Here is an 18,953-nt window from a genome sequence, read left to right on the forward strand (position 1 = left end):
TAATAAAGGTGATGAATATTATTGTGCTACTAAAAATGACTCATTTAAGCTGTTTCATTAAGGAAATGGGAAAAGAAAATCATAAAGAAATGCTGATGAAAATAAAAACTAAAAGTGATGAAACATTTCTTCTCAACATTCCGCTTTCTGGATAAACCTTCCGTTGATATTTCTTTACAAAAATGAAAGCAACGTAGTAAGGAAAAGGCAAGATGAGCAAAATACACATTTCTTCCTTTAGAATTTTCTCCTTTGGCAATAGCAATATCAGACTTACTTCGCAGACGGACGAGATTTTACGATGTAATAAATACAAATTTTTCTTCATATGAAGATCTTCCAAAATGAGGGAAAAAGTCCTCATTCGATAACAACGTCAGCAGTCCATCTTGAAAAGAAATTTAATTGGACATGAATTTTCCAGAAATTTCTTTGGCGAGTGCTGCCTTTAATGAGAAATTTCACAGATATCATCTCGAAAAGTTTGTCCATTAAGCTTAGTTTCCTCTTCATCAGGCAACTTCTTCGTCCTTGTACAGAAAACTCAGGAACTTGACTTTTTCCTGAGATCAACAGGATCCGACTGTGATAAGAAATCCTCAAGGTTTTCTTTTGGTAAGATTATGTTCCAAATAAGGAGGCACACACACACACACACATATATATATATATATATATATTTATATATATATATATATATATATATATATATATATATATATATATATATATATATATATATATTTATTTCTGAATCCTTCTACGAACGTTAGAATTTTAGAGACTCTTTAGTGACAAAAGTATCCGAAAGTGTGAAGAATGCGAGAGGTTGAGAGGCCATTGTGATTATTACATTTGCACACACACACATATACATACATGCATATATATATATATATATATATATATATATATATATATATATATATATATATATATATATATATAACAAAGTCTTTTTCCTCATAGCTAATGCCTCTTTAACGCCTGAATCAAAACTGAGTTCCCTTTGCAGAAAACCTCCACAGAATAATGTGCTTCATAAAACTATTCAGAAGGCTTATCACAAGTGGATCGAATTCCACCATGTACCCTGCGCTACACACTCTTGCTTATTTGATATTAATGCCATTCTATGCCGATAACTCTTCCAGCTCTATGAGTCTCTCAATATCTAAGTCCTCCCCTCCTCCTTCCTCTGGACTCTTCCAAGTTATGCATTGTTTTCTTCTCTAGGCTCTTGTCCTCATTTCTCTCAACATAACATAACCACTTCAACTGACAAAAGGCATCTTTCCATACTTACTAACCTTTTACCACTGCTTTGTATTTCAGTATTTCACATGCAAACAATTTGCCATAACAGCTATGGCCTTTTTTTTTTTATTAATTCACTTTCAGCATCCATACTTAATATCCATAAAGGAGAACTGACTCAGCAATCCCTTTATACATTCCAACTTGGCTTACATAGACATTGCTCCTCTATTCAGAGTATACCGGATGTATCCTGTTACCGTACTCAGTTCACCAGTTCTCGACTCCCTGTCTTAGGTCATTCTATTATCATCCTTCACCTTTACTCCCAGATACACATCTGAATCAACTGTTTACATTCTTTTACCATCCATAGTAGCATTCATTGCATCATCTTCCAGTTTCCATTGACCATTACATCCTTACTCTCCATTACATTCACTTTCAATATTCTCCTCTAGAAGCTAAAATTTTTCAGTAGCTTCACCAGCTTCTCATCAATGTCCTCAGTTAACGCTGTATCATCTCCAAGCACAACCTATTTTCCTGTCCCACAACTTTGCACCTGTATCTACTTTCCAGTCCCTTAACTTCTTATACTCGTATTACTTAGTCTAAGAAGGTACTATACAACCGTATGGTATAATCTCATCCACATCACAGATCCACGGCTTTGCCAAAGCAGTCACTTATCCAATCACTTATTCTTACGCATACATCGATTGCAGTGTAAAAACTTCAAACTCATCTCAGCTATTATCCTTTGGACCATACATTTCAGTATCTACATTGCATCTCTGTCAATTTTTTCCTAAACTCCTTATAGGTCACACATATTGAATACAAACTTTCCATACCAGTTTATCAGATCCACAGACCCTCTTCCTCGCCTTGCCTAATCTCACACTGCTCCTTCTATAACATTTACTCTGTTTACTGTCCTACTTTCTCAGTTATACTATACATGTTCTCCAGTTCACTAATCAGTGTTATGCCCATATAATTCGTATTGTCGCTTTGATCCCCTTATTCTTCAACAGCGGTAACACTTATTCTTATTGCTATTTCTTCGGTACCTTCCCTTCACATCCAGTCACACTTTTGAAACTTTGGTCAGCCACTCAGTCACACTTCTTCGGCAGTGCCTTCTTTGCACTAGGAATTCATTCAACTTTTTGTGCTTATGAATTCTTCTACATTTTAGTCTCCCACCTTTCCTATTCAACAAGCATTTCGGCGATCATTTTCAATCCTCCACCTTTAATAACACTTCAAAACACTCTTTCTCTATCCACACAAGACAGCACTTTGTTCGGACCTATTTCCATTGAAATCTCCTATGCTAAGATTCATTAGCCCATTAATCTTCTTTTCTGTGTTTTCTCTCCTGCAATACACGATTTCATCTCCTAAACTATTTACTCCTAAACGTGCCTTCAATTATGTTTCAATTGACTATCTTTTGATGCATTTTTATAATGCTGTAACTCATATGCTCGTCCTATGACCACTTTTCCAACGAATCTCCTTTTTGGCCCGCCAAACCTCTGATTTCATCAATCTACCTGTTTTCTTAACCTCCTACGCCCCAAATGCTCGCTGCTGACTATTGGGCACCATCTCTGAATTTTACATCCCTCTCAAAGACTTTTAACCTCTGTATCTGTAACCCCAGTCCATTTTTAAGTTACATCAGACACTCTTGTTTTGATTCGATTTGTAGCTAAACTTTTACACGTTGCTCTCTCTCTCTCTCTCTCTCTCTCTCTCTCTCTCTCTCTCTCTCTCTCTATCTATATATATATATATATATATATATATATATATATATATATATATATATATATATATATATATATATATACACATGCATACATACATATTATGTTTCATAATAAGTCTCATAACTTTAATTACTTAATTACTTTTAAGTTATGGAGGAAGATGAAAGGATACATGGGAGACAAGGACTTTGAAGTGTTTATTCTACCATTACGGCACTAATTACAAAAAGCTTGTTACAGCTCTCTCTCTCTCTCTCTCTCTCTCTCTCTCTCTCTCTCTCTCTCTCTCTCTCTCTCTCTCTCTCTCTCTCTATATATATATATATATATATATATATATGTATGTATGTATATCTGGGAGATACAAGCGGCAAAATAATAGAGTTATCTTTAAAGCTTCTCAAAAGTGACAACATATATAGTATTAGTATATCCATGTAGACACGTCCAGAGGTAATATTTAGATGTTTTTCTCTTTTGAAAGGTGAATTACTTGAACTCGAAGCATTTCGTTATTAGCTTTCTGACATCCAACTGTAACGGAGGCTTTTGATCAGTCTGTTTTATTTGAATGACATTTTAAGTACTTAAAAGTGAATTAAAGATTTCCTCTGAACTTAAGCAATAATAATGTTTTGATCTATAATCACATACATAAACTCACATGCACACACACATACAATATATATTATATATATATATATAATATATATTATTTTATAATGTATAAATATATATGTATGTATATACACATTATATATATACAGTATATATACTGTATATATATATATATATATATATATAAATATATATATATATATATATATATATATATATATATATATATATATATATATATATATATATATATATACACTGTATATATACGTTTGTGAGTCAGTGCATCTTTCGTATAGTGCATAATGTCTTTGAATTTACTTAATAATCTTGTGAATGGAGTGGTTGCCAGCTTCTGCAGTCATTGTTAGAAAACTTTTTAAGCGTGATGCACAACACTCAAGATGCACGTACATACACAAACACATATATATTCATATACGTATATATATATATATATATATATATATATATATATATATATATATATATATATATATATATATATATGCATAGATTAGACAACATTATTGTTTCATAAGATCAGAGGAGTATTTCTGAAATATCATTCACATCAAACAATGTCATAAGCCCCCACTGCATCAAAACTTAATAAAAAAAAATAGATAGGGGAATGTTGAATTTTGCGTATAAGAGGAAGTTTGGGATGGACTGTGAAAAGCATTGTAGGTTGATATTTCAGAGGTTAGGGGAGACTGGCTCAAAGTTCTTTAAAAGACAAAAGTAAAAAAAAGGGAAAGTGCTTGTAAGGGAGTTTAAGACAGGTGACCAGGTTAGTATAAATTGTGACAGAATTTGGCTCACAAATACATCGTGTGGATCTTCGAGCATTTTCTTTAGGACAAGAGGTGTAAGCCTAACAGCTTAGCGAAGCAAGAAATTCTATGGGAAATGCTAAATTTTTAGAATCGAAGAAATTTACCTCAAAGAATAAAACTTGCAATTCACGAGAGAATTGTTGCAGCTACTCTTCGAAGCACATTGGAGTGTGGCTCTTGAAGTAGATGAAAAGGAAATTAATAGTTTGTGTAGTGTTGTAGTTGTTAGTATGATTCACAATGTGCGCTCATACTAACGTAAGAAGCCAAAAATGAAATTAAAATGTATGGCAATTAACCACTATTTATACACATTTATGCATCTTACCATGAACTGGGCATTCAGTTGCTCAATGTGGAATTGCCTCACTGCATTCTTACCAATAGTGCTTGCGACCATTTTTAAACTTGAGTTTGTTTGTGAGTGATGAGGCAATTGTCTAATGCAACCGCATCTTCTTGCAAAGTAGCTACACCCTCTTCGTCTGAGTGGGTCGTAATATTCTTCAAACAACCCCTGTTGTCTCATCTTATCTTTTAAAATTCTTATCGTCTCCCTGATACTAGCCACTTGCCATGTAGTTGATTTTTCTCTTGTTAAATTTTTTCTGTTAGCTTGTGACGTAAGATTTTCTCATCTGTTTTCTGCTGACAAAACTGGAAACTATTTTCTCATCTGTTTTCTGCTGACAAAACTGGAAACTATTTTCTCATCTGTTTCCTGCTGACAAAACTGGAAACTATTTTCTCATCTGTTTTCTGCTGACAAAACTGGAAACAGTTTTCTCACATGTTTTCTGCTGACAAAACTGGAAACTTCATCAGCCTTATCCCCCAGCACAAGCTGTAATATAATGCAGCAAATGGATTGCTGTACTTCCGTTCGTCAACCAGTTTCTCAAAAAAGCGGAATGATATTTACTGAAGCTTTTTAAAAAGCCTCAGGCTGTCCCGGCAGCACTACAGGTTGTCTCTAATGTACTTGAAGACGTCTTTTCTAACGCTATTTCCCTCCTGTAATTAAACTTTTTCTTGTTAAATTTGTTCTTTTCTCTTTTTTACCTCAGGTTTATCTTGCTTTGTTTATTCTGTTGTTCTTATTATAAATTTATTTGTCGCTATTTTAACTTCGGCTCTTGCTCATATTAACTTTAAGGCTATAATACCCTGAATTTTCACGGCAAAGGACAAAGCATCATCTGTAAAATTTTCATTGTGTAGTAATTCTGAATCAAAGTTTCTAAATATGTTTTGCACCATCGTTGCTTTCATTCAGAATGGAAAGCTTTCTAAAGTTTTCACCTGAGAAAAAATCTTTTAAACTTTTTTCGGCAAGACGCAATTTTTTTGTAGCACAAAAAGAAATACGGGAAAGTGTTCAAAATAAATATACTACTAGTGCAATTATATGCAGTAATATCAGTATAACTGAAAATGGTAGTTCTGGACTAAATGCACGCCACATAGAAATATGCACCTAAATTTTGGTCATCAGAAGCAGTTTTTTTTTTATTTTGGTTCTCGTGTTTGAACGGTACTATTCTGTGGTGAAATTGTAACCAAATTTGGTTTCCCGTGGCATCGCTACCGAAGCCAAGGCAACTAGTACCTCTTGGGAAATCAAAGATTTAGTATAAGACTACGTTAAAAACTTCACCTCCCTAGGATCATGAAATTGTTATATATATTTTTTGCCGTATAGACGTATCCGTAGAACCTCGTTTTATTCCTTTCACGCAGAGAATACTTTAAATTCTAAACAATGTCTTTCCTTTTATAGAAAGTTGACTTCTTATTTTAGATGCCGAAAGTAACGGCGCAAATCAGCAAGGAATTCAAGGTTACCAGGTGTATGTACAGGATTCGTGACAATTCAAGATACAATACTTGAATAAAAAATGGTCGCACCATAAAATCATTCGTCCCTGTTTGCTACGAAACAAATGCACAGCGAATAAAACGAATAATTAAAGTATGCTTAGCTCTCATAGCGTGTCCCGTGAAATTTTCTTTTGCTACCTGAGACTTGCAAAGTTGAAATAGAAGACAGGAGCATTTGCGTTGATTTCAGTAGTCCCAGACTGTAATATCTCTGACATTACTTGCAATAATAATTATAGAATTCTTGCTCGAAGTATGACATAATGCCCTAGTTGTTTCCATCTTTTAAGAGCATTATTTTGTTCGAAATAACGTATTGTTTCTATAACAGGGGAAGGTATCTTCTTTAGGGACTTTCCTCGATAAAATTTAATTGTGATTTACGATTTTCTTTTCTCTAGCATGACTCGCGCTCTTGACTTATCACATAGCAAAGGATCTTGTAACTTTATCGTAAATTTTACTGACTTTCGTATTACGGCTCTGGGGTTTGAGAGTCGGCAAACAACGCCAACTTCGTGCCTATATGTTCACTTGTAACAAGTCAACAAAATTACCCGTTTCTGGATATACAGTTCGTTCACTTCTTCCGTATTTCAAAAGTCTCTGAAAATCTGTTTTTTTAAAAAGCACCTTTGTCAAGGATAATGAAAGTTTATAAACTGGTATCTTCATCTGCGAACAAATTGTCACTGTAGCATTAATTAAGTAGGTATACTTCTACACTGAGACTAACATTTTCTTAGACCGTTCTGTTATCGCAGTTGCCATAGAGGTATTGTTATTCTGATGAAAACAAAAGCCCAGAATCTCTCACAAAGATCTTCCGTCACCCCTCCTCAGCCAATGAGAGAGCTACTTTATATGACGTCATCCAGAACTCCTCGCACAATTGGTCAATGAATTATCTAAGGGGGAATACAAAAAGCTCCCGCGAAGGTGTTTCAGGTACCATACATGTCCCCCTACATAACTTATTTTACACCCTCTTCCTCTTACCCTGAGCGCTATAACGCTGTTTTATTGCCCTAACTCAATTCTCGATCTGAAAAAACCCCCAGCCCCTGGGGTTTGTCGGAGTTATGGGGAAGAGTGTTTTTCGGTTTATGGCTGTATTGGCCGTCGCTTTGAGGCGAAGTTATGGTTTACTCGAGAGCTTTAGGGTTTAGCGAATCTGATGTGTCGCTTTCTTTAGGTTCTAGGAAAAAATGTAGTTGTCTTCAACTCAGTTTTGTCTAGAATATACATCTCCCAAACGTTCCCCCTGGAAATCTATCTAACCTTTCTTTTTCCTCAAAAAAATCTCATTTCTCTTTGCACAAAAACGAGACTGGTTTACCAGCGATAAAATTTCCCACCGAGGTATCAATAGGTTTCTGCTTCTAATCCATCAAGGAGACTTTTAAGGCTTAATGCATTACCTTAAATTCTTATATCGAGAGAATTCCTTGAGTGCAGAGTTCTCTCGTGAGGGCTGAAGGAAAATGCAAATTCGTTATGGGACAGCGGTTCCAGGGAAAGTGCAGATATTGGCAACTCAGTACTTGAATTTTTATGAAATGGAAAATGAAGTCATATAAGAAAAGCATACAAAAATGACCCCCCCACCGCCCCCAAAAGACTACGTTACAGTGTTTGCTATCACCGCACCGATGGTAGAAGATAATTTTCTTCACCTATTATTATTTGCGATCTGATTTATATGTTGTAATAACAAGGCAGTTTTTAATTATAGTATTTGAAAACAGCAAAATAATGCCTTTAGTGAATCTTTGAGTGAAATATAAACAAGTGTTAGTGACAGGCTTTAGAGAAGGGAGAGGCTTCTGAAATCAAGCATAAGCGAAAAGAAATCTTGAAATGAAGTCGTCAAGATTTGTTGTCTCTGACAGGATTTGCAGTCACCTGAATCATATTAACTTGCCGGAGAAACGTTAAAACCTTCAAAAGAACTTATGACAGCTTGCTATTGTTTCTAATTTGTCAGTTACTCATTGTGCAACACATTTAAATACTTGATGGAGATCAGATCAACTTTACGCAAAATGAAAGAACGAAAAAGAATTCTATGAACTATTTAGTTTCCTTAACTTTCGAACAATAAATGATTTGATTTCGAGTTATAAGATAAGTCATATGTTGTGGATGATATGAAAAAAAAAACATACAAACAAACAAAGACTAATTCATTATCAAAAGCAAGAACAAAATGTTAGCAGCATATTAGTGAATCCCTATCAATCGACTTTTTTGAATTAATTACCAAAGATTTTCATCAGAATTAATGCGTTTACATATTAATGAATTTGCCATTTATTTCCGCTAGCAACCCTAGTTACCGCGGGCCTAACTCACGTAGATCATTGTAAAAATATTGGAAAAAAGATTCTGGTTGTAACGTTCAAATCATTCAATTTTTCTATGTTAATTAGTCTTTTCTATTTTTTGTTGTATATAAATATCACGGGGAATACTTAAAAGGTATAATCAGTGACAGGTATAAAGGCCTTATACATGTCAAATAATTTATGCGACTTGCAGTAATGTAAAAAAGTATTTATAAACATAGAAAAACATATTTGCTCACGTGTCTACAAATAAATTTGTATTCGCGTATCGACTTGTTTGTTATACGTCTGTCTCTAAGTATACTTAGAGTACGAGAAGAGTGTGTGTGTGTGTGTATATATATATATATATATATATATATATATATATATATATATATATATATACACATTATGTCTATATATATATATATATATATATATATATATATATATCTATCTATCTATATATATATATATATATTTATATATACATGTATACATACATATATATACATATGTATATGCATATATTGGAAACCAAGTGCCTTGCTGTCCAGGGTGTCTTATTAAGATTCAGTGAAGCGTTTCCTTAAGGAACTTTCTAAGCTTTATGAAATCCTTGTTAACCATTTCTTCAATAAGTCGCAAAAACCACAATACTTAGATCTACGTATCCCTTTATCCAGTGGTCTGAAATTTGAAAAGCACGAAAGACGAATAAATAGAAAAGAAAGTTAAGGAAAGGAGTGACATGAAGGTCACTCAAAAGCCCAAATGACATTTCCGCAGGCATAAGCCTTCCCCCTCTAAAACGGCAACGTCCTATTTATGCATATAATCAGATTTCATCGTCGAACGATATTGTGACGCATCGAACATCCGGCGAAAAAGAGTGGGTGGCGTTGAAAGAGGATTTGCTCACGAAATGGAAACTAGATTTCATTTGAAAACTCTTCAAATCCCTATCTGTTGGCTCTACCATTCATTCTCATTTTATTTGGAATAATAAATTAGTTTCAGCGGTGATTATTAAAATGGAATTAAAGGTGCCCTGCGTCATTAGTTTTAATTGAAGTTATCATGGCCGTTTATTTCCTAGTTAAAAGGTTATTGCTTTTATTATCATAATTACGGGAGTCACTCTGCTTCGCATAATAACTGCAATTTGCCCGAATCGGCTTCGATATGACAAAAGTGCAATGATTTACGACGAGTTTCTCATTATCATATAGGCTTGCTAAGAACGGCATAACGGCTGCAGTTTCGTTTTATTATTATTATTATTACTATTGTTATTATTATTACCTTGCATATTTTGTACCAAATGCGCAAACACCATTGATCGTTATTGTATCACAGAGTTCGAAAACCTTCATTAATCACAAGTCTGTTATATTTTTGCATTGCACTTAATACAGATCTGTCCTTATCTTGTCGCATAATTAGGTTTTTCAAAAGAAAGGCAAATTTATTTGTACTGAGTTCAGCTTTGTTTGGTTGCGAAGTATAATTATGTATTGGTTAAAATTTGCGTGAAATTAAGCTAGATACTATAATACTGCTATCAAAGACAATGAATAAACTTAAACAAACTTTCGGGACTACCACTACTGTTAGGACACCTATATTGACTACTATTATATGAATAACCTAATGTATTCCTTATTTCAAAAAGAGCAATATCAACAAAATTTAGTTTCTACTTAATTTCCCAGAATCTGACTCGCGTCTTAAACGATTGCATAAACACTTAACTTCCATTCAGTTTCTTATTCTAGATAATAATATTGATCCGGGTAATTTTCGTTCGATTGGCCTAGTGTGAATGCTTTGTTAGACTTTTCATAATCCTGATCATCCTTTTCATTTAATTTTTCAAGGCTGTACGATCCCCCACACAGTACTTAACACACTGTTCATTCTAGGTGTCTTTCCTTTTCTTTTGTGAAGTTAAATACCTCCAGTCACGGAGTTAAATCTTTGGAATTACAAAGTTAAAGCTAGGCACAAATGCAGTTTTATTGAGCAGGTTCACATGAAGTTTCGTTTTGAAGTTTTAATTAACCTATCTCGTTTTGTTTTCCCATATATTTATTTCTCCTTACTGGGCTGCTTTTCCTGTTCCGCAGAATTCTTTTTCTATTTTATTCTTTCATGAACTTGAACAGTTTTCATCGGATAACTGCTTCAAGTTAATTCTCCGACCTAAATATTCTCGTTAAGATTTAATGAATATCTCTGCCTCATTTTTCAGTGAAATAGATCAAATGAGCCCAAAAGATCATCCTCTTATGGGAAAATGAGGGATTTGCGTGTTTTAACCGGTCTTTTTTTATCAAGATTTTTTTTATCATACCCCGGAGATAGACTTGCTAATTACAACCTCGAAAAAGGTGGATGAGGTTTTTGTTTCTGTGTAAAATGCTTACGTATCATCATCGTAAGCTTTATCCTCTTATTATTATTAGAAGTGGCAGTAGTATGGTTTATATTCAAGTCTAGGAATGCTTAGAATGAAATCTCATATTCTTTAGTGTACCACACCATCTTAGTGGAGGAATAATCAGTATGCAGAGAACGAGAAATGAAGTCGCAAGCACTCTCAGCAGAGGAATAATTCAAGCGAAGGGTGTGGCAAGACGCAAATAACACCTGGGGGGAAATTTTTAGCCCGGGGCCGCTATTTTCACCAGCTCTGGAGAGAGAGAGAGAGAGAGAGAGAGAGAGAGAGAGAGAGAGAGAGAGAGAGAGAGAGATACCCTCTATAAAAAATCGACGCACAAATTATTCCAATCTGTTTTAATAGGAAGTTTTCGAATCGATGGAATTTGCTCCCGAAACGCCGCGTAATTAACGCCACGCCATGAATGCCGCGCGGGGCGCCGAACAGTTAATACGAGCGGGCCCGGTAAAAGTAGGTTGTAATTACAGAACAATACCTGATTATGACCCGTATATCAGGGCACTCGGCAATTACTGTCCCCGGGGACCTCAGGGGGTCACTCGTTCCGGCCGGACGTCACTGCTCGTTTACGACCTCTCCTGCAGGGATGGAAATGCCCCTGCAGGAGGGACAGAGAGAGAGAGAGAGAGAGAGAGAGAGAGAGAGAGAGAGAGAGAGAGAGAGATAGTAATGGTAAGTAGAGGGAGTGGGAGAGGGAAATGCAGAAAATGAGTGGAAAGTAAGAGGTGATTAAGTCTAGAGAAACGAATGACCACACGAATCACTTATTAAGGATCATTAATTTGCCAAACACTCGCATTAGAAGTATATTACCTAACAAATTTTTTTGTTTGTCAATTCTCCGGATATTAGTTTACATGGTTAGATAAATTAGTATTTTCCCTGAAATTTGTTTGGTATTGTAAATAAAAAAAAATTAATTAAAAAGAAGAATAATAGTTTTTCGATGAACGTTATCTTCATCACTTTTTTAATTTTTTTTCTGAGAGGATGAATTATTCATGAAAGCGAAATAGTTTAGCGTTTGTTACATTAAGTACAGGGACATAAATCTTTTTTTTATCTCTAAAAAATTACGAATTGCGTGATGCATTAAATAACATCAGGTGTGTTCTTGATTTCATTTGCGCTGAAAGCCACAACGACTTCTTCACCTACTGGTTTGTTCACGTTCTGTCATATATTCCTTTTATTCAAATAAGAAATGAATTTTTTCTATCCAATTCCCTTGAGTTATATTAATCAAACTTAATCTCAGGAATGATGTTCATTAATCACATTTTTAAAGATTTTTACGTATACAAACTCATGCGTAAATGTAGTCCACATATATATTAGAGAGAGAGCGCACGTACACACACACACTATATTTTTGTATATATATATATATATATATATATATATATATATATATATATATATGCATATATATACAGTATATATATATATATATATATATATATATATATATATATATATATATATATATATATATATATATATATATATATATATATATATATATATATATGGTTCATAAGATTTGTATAAGTGCCATCTTTTTTTTGCTCTTATATTCATTTTCCAAGGACGAAGGAGCCGGGATAGTACAGAAACGTTCCGGGCCGTTATACTGCCTTTAAATAATAGATTAATTTGATTTTCGGAGAAAAAAATTATGTATATATGTATATATATATACATACATGCATACATATATATATATATATATATATATATATATATATATATATATATATATATATATATATATAATATATATAAACATTAAGCTACAAATTTCGCGTACTACTTCAGGAATATCACCGAAAGGAATTATAAGTGATAAATGGTTTGGTGCCTAAATCTCTCAACACTCGACAGTACAAGCCAACAACTTCCAGTCGACGTTCAAGAACATTCACGTAAGTATAGCCTAGTGGTTTTGAACGTCAACTGGAAGTCGTTGTTTCGTACTGTCGAGGGTTCTAGTCATTTACGCACCTAACCATTTATCACTTATAATTCCTCTTTCGTGATATTCCCAAAGTAGCGCGAATTGGATATTATACGACAGTTGTAGCTTAATGTTTGTATATAAAATGCCAAGGTGATGTGATCAAAATCCATATGTATATATGTATATATATATATATATATATATATATATATATATATATATACATATACATATACATATATATATATATATATATATATATATATATATATATATATATATATATATATATATATATATATATATATATATATAAAAGTATGGCCTAGTGGGCAGCGCCCTTCCTTTCAATTGAAAGTATATATAAAAGTATGGCCTAGTGCGCAGCTCCCTTGCCTTTCAATTGAAAGACCTGGGTTCGATCCTGATGTGAGACAGAAATTTATTTCTGTTCCACACGTGATCGTGTGTTGATTATATATATATATATATATATATATATATATATATATATATATATATATATATATATATAAATATATATATATATATATATATATATATATATATATATATATATATATATATATATATATATATATATATATATATATATACACATAATTTTGTCTATGGAAAACCAAATTAGTGTATTATTTAAAGGCAATGTAATGGCCCGAAAATATCTGAATTATCTCAGCTCCTTCGCTAGTGGAGAATGGCACATATACAAATCTTATGAATCCGAAATTGTGACCAGGCAATCAGCGAGGGGAATAAGTACCAGTAGGAATACCATAAGCCAAGTAGGGAGTGTTGAGGTCGAGCTGGAACGAAGTCTCGTTGTATCAGTGCTATCCAATCAGCAGCTTAGGAGGGAGGATGATAAGGCGTCGAGATGATTCCCGGTGGGTGTCCGACGGTCCCGTAAGTGTTTAAATGGTGGTAAGATGATAACTCCTCGTGCTGGAGATTGAATGGAGGGTTTCTTGTCTTATGTATAATGCCTCGACGATGGAGAGCGTCATGGGTTAGTTCTACATTCTATTATTTCGGTTCGTGCTGGTCGCAGAGCGATGCGAAGTCTGTAATATATGATGTGTTTTAAATCCATCGCCGTGCCCGCGGAATGGACTTTGGCGGTTATAATTTTTAAAAATTTTAGAGTGCTTGTGGAATTTAACACTGAGAATGTGAGGAGCCCAAAGAAGAGGTTAAAAAAAAAATGGAAAGCTGCCGGGAGTTGATGGTTTATAAGTGAGATATTGTACTACGGTTGTGAAAGTATGGCTGAGGGGCTGACTAGGGTTTATAAGGTATATATGGGTGAGGGAAAAGTTCCAAGAGAATGGGTGGAATAATTGGTCCTTTCTATAAATGTAAAAGTGGTATAGGAGACTGAGAATTATAGAAGCATAAATTTGCTGAGTATACCAAGGAAGGTGTGTGGTAGGGTTTTAACTGTGAAAGTAAAGCAGATGAGCGAATGTTTGATATGGGTAGACAGTGTGGTTTAGACAAGGGAGAGAGCGCGTAGATCAGTTCATTGATATGAAATAGTTATATAAGAAGTTTGAAAGTAAAAGGAAAAATAAATTAGAGCTTGTAAGCAAGAGAGTGACGAGTTTTGGTGGAAAAATGGTGCTGAGACAAGAATTTGTTTTGTATCTATGGCTGTTTATTGTTTTTAAGGATAAAGTGATGTGAGAAGCCCGAGAAAAGACAGTTGATATTGTTGCTAAGTTGAGCGATAAGAAGATGGGTCGTGAATGGACTGTCAGATAGATGGTGTTTGCAAAAGGTACCGTGCAGATTGGGTACAGTGAGGAGAAACTGCCGATCAGTGGAAGTGTTTGAAAATGTCTGCAAGAAGTGAAAATTAAGGCCAAATGTGACAAAGAGTAAGGATAATAAGAATCAAGAATATGAAACTATGAATTTCAATGCGGACGGTGAGAGAATGGAAGCTGTAGACTCTTAATATTTCGGATGGTGACAGGATGAGAGAAGAGGCGACTCGCAGAGTAGGAGGAAGGAAGATAGATAGCTGGATGCATGCATAAGATAAGGAGGAAACTTGGAGTGCGTGGAAGCCAGGGGCGAAATGTATGAAAGGATTATTGAACCAATTATTGAACCACCTTTCCACTATGGAAGTACAGTGTGGGTGTTCAGTGCGAATGAAAGAAGGTGGATGAATTTTTTACGTAGCATTTGATGTGTAAGAGTGAATGGGTGAGAAATCAATAAATGCATAAGAGTTGTTACAGGGTTAGCGTTTGATCAGAGTTTTCTCAGATGGTCTGGTCAAATGCAAAGAATAGATGGTAATAGGCTGGTGGAAAGAGTATACAATTCTAAAATTTTGGGAGGGAGGAGGAGAGGAAGGCCCAAAAATGGGTGGATAGATGAACAGGAAGAGATATTGGAAAGAAAGGCTCTCAAAATTCAAGAAGCAAAACAGTTCATGTAAGAGAGGTGAGTAGCGCCGGGTTGTATTTGGGTTCGACTAACTGCTGGGGAGACATCTGTGTACGTGTATGAAACGATTTGTGCTGTGGAATTTTTCTGTACAGGAGGCTCATCTATGATTTGCACGATATATATAAATTGACTATGAATAATATTCGTTAAATCATATTATTCCTTATTCAAACATTTTCTCTAATTTTGTTAAATCTCTTTATCAGAAATGCATTTAACTGAAACAGAATACGCAACTGTTAATAAATAAAAAGGATTAAAAAGAGAAAAAAGAGCATTAATACAAGTATCGGAAAGCATTATGAATAAAAATATGTGTACAAAGTCCTAATCATAGAATAGTAGGTGAAGTGATTATAATTTCCCAATGTTAGTCAAACAACATTAGCATTACGAGGTTTGGGTAAAACAAGTAAGAACGGTAGCTCTAGTGAATTTGCTCAATGCTGTCTTGTAATGTACAGGCGACGGTTGTTGGTATCACCAGATTTACAAATCACTGCCATAAAAATGTTTATATTAAATTAATAAAATAAAATTTTAAGTAACTGAACGTCAGACGTATGTTAAAATATCAATATAACTGGCCAAAGTTTCTTAGAGATTAAATAATAAGAACAAGGAAAACTAAAAAATAACAGAGCGGATTACTTGAGAAAATGAGAAGAGTAACAGGTTTAAATGGTATCTAATACTGTGGCGATAATTCTTATAAGCAACTCTTTAGACTGTTAATAAACCTAAGTATTTATAACTACAAGGTCTGAGAGGAGCCTAAGTACTGGGCATCAGGCATTGTTCTTAAGTATCAGTTGTTCTGTTAAAAGAACCCGTGCTGAAGAAATTTCAAAGCAAATTTGCACAACCAGATTAGTCTTTCGAAGCAACCTGAAGAACAATAAGTGTGCAGATTAACCCAATTCCCAATACTTACGTTACTAGTCTTGAGCTAAAGAATGTTGCAAAATTATCTAAATGAGCGCGAATGGAGGTATAGCCCGTAAATAAGAAAATTATATTATGAAGTTTGGAGTGATTTTATGAGCATTGTTGTTTTTCTGATCACTAGCGAGGAGAAAGTTTTGGATAGCAGATTTCTGACACAACGCAGGTTAAACATTAGTGGTTTTTAACATTTAATATATCAAAATGATTTTTCCTCTCGCAAACAGGATTCATGATGAAGCAACTGCAGGAAATGTCACTCTCCCTTCACTAAAGATAGATGATCATTCAGACTCTAATTAGTGTCTGGGTTTGCAGCCAGGGGCGTGGCACCATATTCAGAGAAGGAGGAGAATGATGTGGTGGGGTGGGGGGTTGGCGGAGGGTCTTGGGGATGTGGTGGGGAGGGGAGGAAGGGGTAGGTATGGGAAAGGGAGTGGGCGCTCTGTACCGCCCCATTTGTCGCATCTACCTCACCCATCCTGACTGACGGTCGCCGCATGCCCTAAATTGATTCATTTGCATCTAAAGCGTAGTCATAAGGGCTTTACCCCTCGCCGTGGGATCGATGAAACTTCGCTCCTGAGCCGGGGGTGAAAGGGGTTATAACTGCGTGGTAATGGCCGGTGGGTGACTATAAACGTGCGTCGTTGACTTTTCAGAGAGAAGTGAGGAACGCTGGAGTCTATGAAGTAGGACTTGCGGGTTGCTTTTAAGGGAACCATGAATATTTACAGGTAAGAGCAGCAGGTGTGTTGGGAATTGATCGCTGGCCTGAACATGCAAAACACGATTTCCCTTAAGAATTGAAAAGTATGTACAAATAGTGATGAGGTCTTGATTTTTTTATCTACTTAAATATGCTCAAATACTTGAAACTGTCAGAAATTGGTGTGTATAGAATGTGAATGATCGAGAATCAAGAGTAAAAGAAAATTATAGTCGTACTTGTTAACACATCTATAACTCAGGAGTTAAGTAAAACTCGATATGTCAAAATCAGTGATACATGCTTTACTATATCATACCTTTGATCTTTTGAAGACCATAGCACTATTTTCTTTATATTAAGTTCTGTATTTACATGTAAATATCTAGGGAAAATTCAAACAATTTGAAAATAGGAACTTTTTGTATATAAAAACACTTCTCAGTAGTAAAACATCTTTGAATAATGTTGGTGCACCGTGCTTTTAGATCTCTGTCGCTGTTTGAATGTCAGGAAATTGTTAGATTGCATTTTAAACTAAGCATTATGAAATAGCATATTCTATACTTGTTTTTTTACTTTTCACATCATCCGGCCCATCATCTTTAGGGAATTAATTAAAATGGTACTATTGTACTAATGACTATAATGACAACATCATATACATATATATAATATAAATATATATATATATATATATATATATATATATATATATATATATATATATATATATATATATGTATGTATGTATGTATATACACACATATATATATACTTATACACACGTATTCTTTATAGCCTCATGATGACATTCATATTATAAATATAAATATCTATGATCAATTTTTTCTGTTTAAAGATAGGGTTTCCTACTGTGTAAAAGAATTACGCATATTCAATCCTTTTTTTATTGCTACCTATTTATTTTCGTTGATTTCTTACTGGTTTTAAGAGTCACTTACTAAATACATACTACCTGATTTTTTTTGGTAGGGGAGGTTTATCAACTCTTTCTCTTATTAGAATTTTTATTTATCCTAAGAGACTCACGAGTAGATGAGCACAAGTAAATGTAATCTTATGGCGAATCACCGTAGATTTTCTACGACGATTCGCTTTGAGTTTATACTTATTCTAATCTACACATGAGTCTCTTAGGGTAAAACAAGAGATAATCTATATAAAAGAAATAACTGACAAAAGCTACCCAAGAATTATAAAGTATAAATCTATCAAGTGGCTCTTAAAGACAGCAAGAAATCAGTGAAGACAAAATTACAGTAATAAACAATGAGGAAATATAAGTAATTTTTACGTACTACGAAACCCTGTCTGTATACAGAAAAAAGTAGATATGATTATTTTCATAATATGAGTGTACGTTACGATGAAATATTTTAATGCATTCTGTAAGTGTAAAACATGAAAATGGTATGTGAAAAAATCTTTGTTTGTGTGTCGTAAAATTATTATCTATAATCGTCGAAATGAATGTAATAGGAAATAGTATAAAATCTAGTTTCAACATTTAAATTTATTTTAAGATCACCAGTTTTGTGAAGGCTTAAACTAGATTTAGCTAGTGAAATTTTGAAAACAGCGAAGAAATGACGAAGTGAGCGTATGAAACGCAAGAAAACCCATGGCCTCAATTTTGACAATAAATTCGATTAGGAAAT

General features: G+C 34.1%; 1 long non-coding RNA gene across 1 annotated transcript in view; it reads left to right on the top strand.

Annotated features, from left to right (window-relative positions):
• The window catches only part of LOC136849063 (uncharacterized), a 378,493-nt gene that overhangs the window by 54,022 nt on the left and 305,518 nt on the right, over positions 1–18,953 (top strand). The window lies entirely within an intron of this gene.

This window comes from Macrobrachium rosenbergii, chromosome 20 (assembly GCF_040412425.1).
Source record: "Macrobrachium rosenbergii isolate ZJJX-2024 chromosome 20, ASM4041242v1, whole genome shotgun sequence".
Lineage (NCBI taxonomy): Eukaryota > Metazoa > Arthropoda > Malacostraca > Decapoda > Palaemonidae > Macrobrachium > Macrobrachium rosenbergii.